Genomic DNA, 7,829 nt, shown 5'->3' on the forward strand with positions numbered 1-7,829 from the left:
GAACGAGTTATTCTCGGGTATAAGGTGCGTGTAAGTGACGTACTCCCGCTAGCGAGGACAACGTCTTAAAAATATTCAATGGAATGCTAAATGAATGATGAATGTTAATTTTTAAATCCTGCTCTTGCGAGGCGAAATGAGATTGAAATAAGGCCAGACAATTGAGATGCGTTGTGATCAATGTAGAATATAATATATATTGCAATAGGCAACACCAGACATTCATTCGTTGTAGGCTGGAGAAGTTCGGTTACACAATCCTAGATACAAACTCCTACGTATGACATAACGCAGCAACAAATATTCTTTATAGTTCACTGATCACTAATTTTAATAAAATTATTTTTCTCAACAGACATTGAATCAGTGGCACCAAACAGTCACCTTTTCAACCAAACAACATACCTCTTCTCGCTTACAATTTTTGTGATGACGTTGGTTAAATTTAAAAATAACTTTGGACCTGAGTATAAGAAGACCGTCTTAATAGTTGATTTTTTTATCTAGAAATATATTTTTCTCCCTCTCTGAAAAAATAAATTCTTAGGATCTTAAAACAAAGTACCTGAGGTATGTTCATATCCTTGAATGTAGAATTAAAATGATCATCAATATGTATTCGCAACATAACTATTAGTCTTTCTTTTGAGCAACCCGAAGAGGTATTTTTCATATAACCTCCACGCCCGTATGTAATTCCGTTTTTATTTTAGAATTTGCTGGAGCAAATTAAATCTACCTCAAGACAGATAGTGGGCAAGTGTACCTTGGTAAGCAAATTTTCCTAATCACGGAAATCAATTTTAACTTGATGAGATGTTTCCAGTAACAGCTTTGATCACTATGGATACCCAAATATTTCATATGACTCACTTATTCCAATGAAATTCATTTGCTGCTGAATAGCAGATTATTTTCAATAGATGTCAGACATTTGAAATATAATTTTTCATTGCAATTATTTGTTTGTATTTTTTAGGTTTATAACGTATATATTTTTTTAACCTAGAACCAATGAATTGCATGTGAACCAGTATTTTAATTTATTTTGGTCACTTTGCATTTGCAAACGTAAAGCATAAGTACTACAGGATGAATAACGAAAGGCAATGTCATCGGCGAACGATGTAGATTTGCCACTGAACCTTCTATTGAATCAGTTGACAATCAGTATTTTTTATGATTCTTCAGCCCAAAAACTACTTTGAGAACTATCCTTCATCCGTGACTCGTAGATGTGAATGGGTACATTAGTGGTCCGACCAGAGCCATATTCCGAATGGAGAATCAATAATATTTTCACTCAAATTTGCCTCTAATTTTTCTCCAATTTCACCAGCAGATAGAGGATTTTTAGTTTCCACTTTAGGAAACACCGTGTATTTTAATGGTATTTGCCAAAAATACGCCGGTCTAGATCTTCAAAGTGCTTTTGACCCTCAGAAATTTTCCTAATAAGAAGCCGATTATAACACAAAAGGAGATCTATTTCAACCACGGAAACGGACGGAGGTACATATAGTGAGAGCAAAAAATACTGCTCGGTGGATAGCTTTCTTAATCCACTACGACAGACATTCCGAGTTGGCCTTGAATATTTAACTTGGAAAGAAAAACGTCTGTTGGGGTGGCAGGCGAAGAGCATATAATTGGATGCATTTGAAGAAGAATAGACGTAATGATGGACCTTTTCGTGAATAATGATCAATCCGTAATATAAGGGAAATAACACAGGCCAACAATGAAAAAACTTTTTTACAAAGAAATACCTTATTCTTATGTTTTTAAAGTTGCTGAATGCAAATATGATGGTTTTAAAGTTGTATCACCCACCATTTATCCACATTTTCCAGTTAAATTTATGAAATTAAGCAATATTTTTAGAATTTAACAGCTTTTTATAGTTATAATAAAATTGAAAAAGTAGGTCTAATGAACGAAGATAATGCGGATTATTGTTGGTACTTCATCGAGAGGTTCAGCAAGCGATTCATCGCAGAAAAAGCTACACAAGGAGCTTCAAGGAAAAAAGGAAAGAAAATGTAGACCAATTCCAGTTGACAAGTGAACCCTGTATTATCACGTAGTAATAAATACAAACAATTTTATCACGCTGTAGTGAACAGTAAATACAAACAATTTTATGATGTAACATAGTGTTTCATTGATTTCCCTGTATGCCGTATTGGGGTATTAGAATAAATTAAATACATATTGCTTGGAAACTATGGGTGATACAAAAAACCTAAGGCCAGGTTTGGATTCGGCACATTAAAAAATCTATAAAGATCAGCTATTAAAATTAAAAAAAATTTTCAAACAAAATTTTTTTGTTGGCCTGTGTAATTCATTTGAAGTTAATTTGGAGGATTTTTCTATGTGTGAGTGAGGCATGAGCGATGAAAGCTGTGGCGAATCAAAGAATGGAGGACTTCGGTTCTGCCAAAAGAATGATGGAAACCAAATGAATCGATCTAATGAGCGGTGAGCATCTTCAATTTGGAATAGAGAGGTATTATGAAAACTATAAAAAAAACAAGAGAGGCAAATAAATGTGGATATTGTGGAAGAAGATGGTGCGATGAATACTATATTTGAAGGACAACAGCAACGGCAATTATCACAAATAAAGATACAGTCAAAAACACATAGAATAATGATGAAGATTGTAAAAGAGAAGGCTAACTTAAAAAATGAAATGATTTAGTGATTGGATAAGAGGTTCACTTCTTAAGAGAGTATAGCGTAGTAAAGAGGCAACGGTGGGTAAAAAAAAGTTTATGGTGGTAAAATGATCGATATCTTAAGGGGGTCCAATACTTTATGACATACTCACTAGCATCTCTCATTCTTTACTGTCAGGTCCTATTTTAAGCTATTTTTATTCGTAATTGACCATGGCTGAGATCGTTCCACAACGGATGGTGCGTAGAGAGAGTATGCAAAATTTTACGAATTTTTCTTGCGGTATTCTCCTCATATCATATTTAAGCTAAAAATTCTACTTAAGATTTTCAGATAATATTTTATTTTCCTATTACAATTTTGGATTTAAAATATTCATAAGATAGTAGTTAAGGTGCCACTCAAGCTATATAATTTTTATTTCTTGCTCCGTTAAAATTTTTCCTACCTATATTTTATTTTTAATATTTTATGCTCTTGAAAGTACTGAAAAGATACGTGATCAAAGCAAAGTCACATTATAGCTTTGTAAGAGAAAAGCCTTATGATTAAAATAATTTTTAAATGTTTACACCAAATATGATTTCTTACAAATATGAAAATTTATGTAATGCCTTTAGAAAAAAAATTCTAAATTCGCGACATGAGTTTTCCACGACTATCACTACGACGTACTCATGTGAGGCAATTTTTTGTTAGGCTTTTCCTGTAACCTTTATGATCGGATTATTTGGTTCTCGGGTAATTAACATTCATATTATTCTCTAAGGTAATCATGAATTCTATTGAATTGATCAGGAAATCCTTATAAATCCCACCTAGACTTTCCCGTCTAATTTTTACTATCCTCATGACATTTGTCTCATATGGTAGATTATAATACGTTATAGAGAGAAATCGTCATCCTAAAAGTTATCACTTTCTATCAAATGAAAGTGTGTAATCATTCTACAATGTTAAATATCAAGTAACATTTGAAAACGATGGTCATAGTTTTTCAAACCATCACTGTATTGGTGTGGACATCTTGAAAAAAATGACACAATAGCTTCATCGTTGATGAATGATCAGAGCTGTAACCAAAACATTTAGGCGTTGTGGACATTTCAAGCGAGTCGAGGAACTAAAGGAAGACTTACAGTTCAAGAAAATAGATATAATTCCAGGTTTAGGTGTTTTCATTCGTTCGATGGCGAATTAAGCGTACCTTCAACAGGGTCCGGAACATTGTCTCCATGAATTTGGAATGACTCACGGATTTGTAATTGACGTGAGATTGTTACTAAGAACTTTATGTGAAATTAACCATTAAATTACCGGTCGTAACTACGGTGACTCTTTCGCAGTAGCATTAAGCTTTGGACGTGTCCCTCTTGGTGATTCTCTCTGTCTCTCTCCCTTTATGAGGCCAACGATGTTAATTGCAAAACTGTTCTGGACACCATAAACGTAAGGGGCTCTCGGACCTTCGTGATCGAAAACAGAAAGAGAGTTGTCACAAATGAAGCTAGGATTTTCGTCTCGCCTTTCGATACATGTAAAAGAAAAACTGAATGAAAATCTGGAAAAAGTCCAATTACTTCCAAAGCTGCGTGCTAGTGTCGCCTCTCTCGGAGCACCCTCGAATTAAAGGAATTAGTTCCCTCTCCCCAAGGGAAGCTCGCAGGAGGCGCTGACGGCCATTATGGGTGGAGATCGAACGGGGACAGTGACGAAGTACTTCGGGATGGTTTACGTGAAGCGGAGGTCAAAAAAAATAAAGAGGTAGCAGAGACGCATCTCTTTCTTGTCTGCAGAAGACCGTTTTTCGTTTTTATTCCTCTCTCTATCTCGGAGACCTCTCTCGATCTTAATAGGGAACAGAATGAGGGCTTGGTAAGATGAGGGCTTTGAAAAAGACGGGGACGACGCTTTAGCTTTAATAAGGAGACGATCTAATTGCACATCAGTGTGCAAGCATCTGAGATGATGAACCAAGGAAACTGCATAGAGGAGACCCAATACCATTCCACAGATGGCTGGTTTCTGTTACCACTTCGGTCGCATTTTAATCGGTTTTCAAAAATGTCCGCGGCGCAGTGATGAGTGCGGTGCGATCCATTTTTTTTCCAATATTTTGCAATTGTTAACATTTGTGTTAATTTAATGTTTGTAATTTCAGGGAATGGCATTGAAAAGCTATGATAATTTGATAGATTCCATAATCGTGTGTATAAATTTCGGTTAACATCCCTAATTGTACCTTATTTCCACGTGAAACTCGGATCGCTTTGTGAATAAGCGACATGAGTGGAGACTTTCGGAAATCTATTTAAATGCGTGGTGGGTGACAACACATTTACATGCCGTCTTGAGGATCCTATTTTGTAATATTCGTGTAACGAATACTCATGCCTCTATATCTCGATGGGAAAACCCTGTTAGTGAGGTAAATCTGCGAATATCGCTAAAAGTAATCTCTATAGTTTCCGGGTCAACTTCGTGGGAGTTCATTCTAACAAATGAAAGAAAACTCTGTATTTTCCACCAATTTATTTTCCGCGGTACAACTAGTTTCGACGCAGTGGCTTCATCATCAGGGACAAGGGTTGCAAGCAGTTTTTCCTAGCCACCCCTTCCACCTACTTTCTTCCTCCCCCGCTGAAATCACATTATTTTTATGATAATTAAGGACTTATTTTGTGCTTGTAACCCTTGTACCTGATGATGACGCCGCTGCGTCGAAACTAGTTGTACCGCGAGGATAAATTGGTGGATAAGTTTTCTTTCATTTGTTATAGCTATAAGTCTTTACCTAATTTGATCATAGTTGCATAAATGCTATTAATTTTCTTATATTTCATCAAGAATTAATTGTTTACATCGAAAATCAAGTCAAAATTTTCAATGCCTAAAGTCGAAAGAAGTTCAAATCCTATTGTTCGGGTGTTCCACCGGGTAATATCTTCCATGGCTGCCGACGTTTCGGAGTACAAGTCGTACTATGTCCTCAGGGCTGAATGTCGTGGCTCAGAAAGTGGTCGCCTTTCCGAGTTTGCTACGCAAACTCTTGCCGACATCTACTTGGAGCAAACTGACATCATGCTCAGCTTTGATTTCGTATCACTTTTTACTCGTGTCCGCTAATGGATACATTGAGGCTACTCGGAGCCAAATTTGAAAAAAAACACGGAGAATCTATTTCACCACGCTTTGGCATGTATTTACTCTAAGTGAGACGCTTCAATTCCAATAAGGAGACGGTCTAATTGCGCATCAGCGTGTGTGCATCTGAGTTGACAAACACTCGTGCCTCTATCATCTTAGGTTTTCCCGGCGTATCAGGTACAGAAACGTTTATCCGGGTATTCCACCAGTTGATGTCGCCCATGACTTGCTGTCGTCCGCGACTTGCTGATCATCCTCAGGGGCTCGAAACAAGGGAGACATGGACGACATCAACCGGTGGAAAACCCGATAAGCTTTTCTGCACTCGTGCCTCTACGTCTCGCTGGGAAAATCCTGTTCGTGAGGTTAATCATCGATTATAGCTAAATCTATGCCTAATTTGAGCATAGTCGCATAAATGTCATTACTTTTTTTTATATTTCATTGATGTACCGATGATAAATGACCCTCAAATCACTTTTATACATGTTTTTATATACTTTATCTTTGTTTCATGTTCAGAAGTTCATTAGTTGTTTGCTTAAGTTGCTTTTTTGTTCTTAGGTGTTATGGTCAAATAGGTAAATTTAAATTATTTATATAATTAAAATTCTATTTGTCCGTAAGCGACGCAAGGAGCAACTTTTGTAAACCCATTTAAATGGGCGGTGGGTGACAACACATTGGGAGGCAGACTTGAGAATCCTCTTTAGCAATGTTTGTGATTGTAACTTTGTAATATTCGTGGGAAGGACGAAGTGATCATTTCGAGATCATTGAGAGCGATAATTAGGATCGGGAAAGAGAGAAATTTCGAAGGAGGAGGTGGACTTCCTCCATGAGCTATGCACCAGCCCTGATTTTCAAGAAAGGTAAATGAAGTTATTTGCTGATTTAATGATTTAATTGATAAAGTGATTTAATGATTTTCCCTCACCTCAACACACGATAGCAAGTCTAGTTTACTGCGATATAGTGAATAGAAGTTGGTTAGTTTCCGAGATATTAGTGGGACATCCGGCATGTGGTGGATATTACAAATAAATATTAATACCTGAATGTATTTAGCAGCGCCTCCAACAAATTTGGAGTAATATACTAAAATTAAATCGTGATCTAAAAAAAATATTTTGGTTAAAAATAATTTTTGTAGGTCACCATTACACTTATTATACTCTTCTGTGTGTTAAGCTTTTGGATTTGAAGGATATTTTTTGTAATTCAATTGGAAACAACATTGTATTGGATTTAAACAGTGTGATGGAAGTAATCTCAACTCTCTTATCAGCTAATTTATTAACTCCTACGCAATTCTTCTACGTAACAATCTTTCAACGTTAATTTTCATTAGACCCTCTCGTCTCGTGGTATGGCCGATCATATTGTCCCGTTTTCTACCCAAGGTTTTCAAAAGACTTCTCTCTCTGAATTTCCTGAGAACCTCCACACTACTCAAATATTTTTTCTATTTCTATTTATTTGGTATTCATCATTCTTCTACAACACCACATCTCGTAAGTTTCCGACCTTCTCTCCGCTGCTGCCATCGTCCATACCTCAATTCCGTTAAGAATTATGCTTCAATTGTCCTATCTATCTATAATAGTCCTATCTATGTGCCGTTTAGGAACCTACTAGGTAGGTAAACAACATAATATTTTATTAGAGTATTTATGATCTAAAGTATCTATGAAATTGGTTATTTTATTTTTTACATTGAAAAACAGTATTTATGATCTAAAAATGCTATGAAATTAGTTTTTTCTAATCTTATTTTAAAACTTTTTGAACTACCAAAAAATATCGAGGGGCAAACGAAAATGGCATATGAATTGTAGTCTTGTACAGGGGCGCAGCTAGGAATTAAGGCTGGGGGGTTTTATGTGTAACTAATACCGAGGTGTTTGGGGGTATGGAATACCCACCAGAATAAGCGGTAGGTGCGAGACTAATAAATTGAGGAATTTTAAGATAAATGGTTCAAAATGGTGAGTTTT

The sequence above is a fragment of the Ischnura elegans genome, chromosome 2, assembly GCF_921293095.1.
Source record: "Ischnura elegans chromosome 2, ioIscEleg1.1, whole genome shotgun sequence".
Taxonomy (NCBI): Eukaryota; Metazoa; Arthropoda; class Insecta; order Odonata; family Coenagrionidae; genus Ischnura; species Ischnura elegans.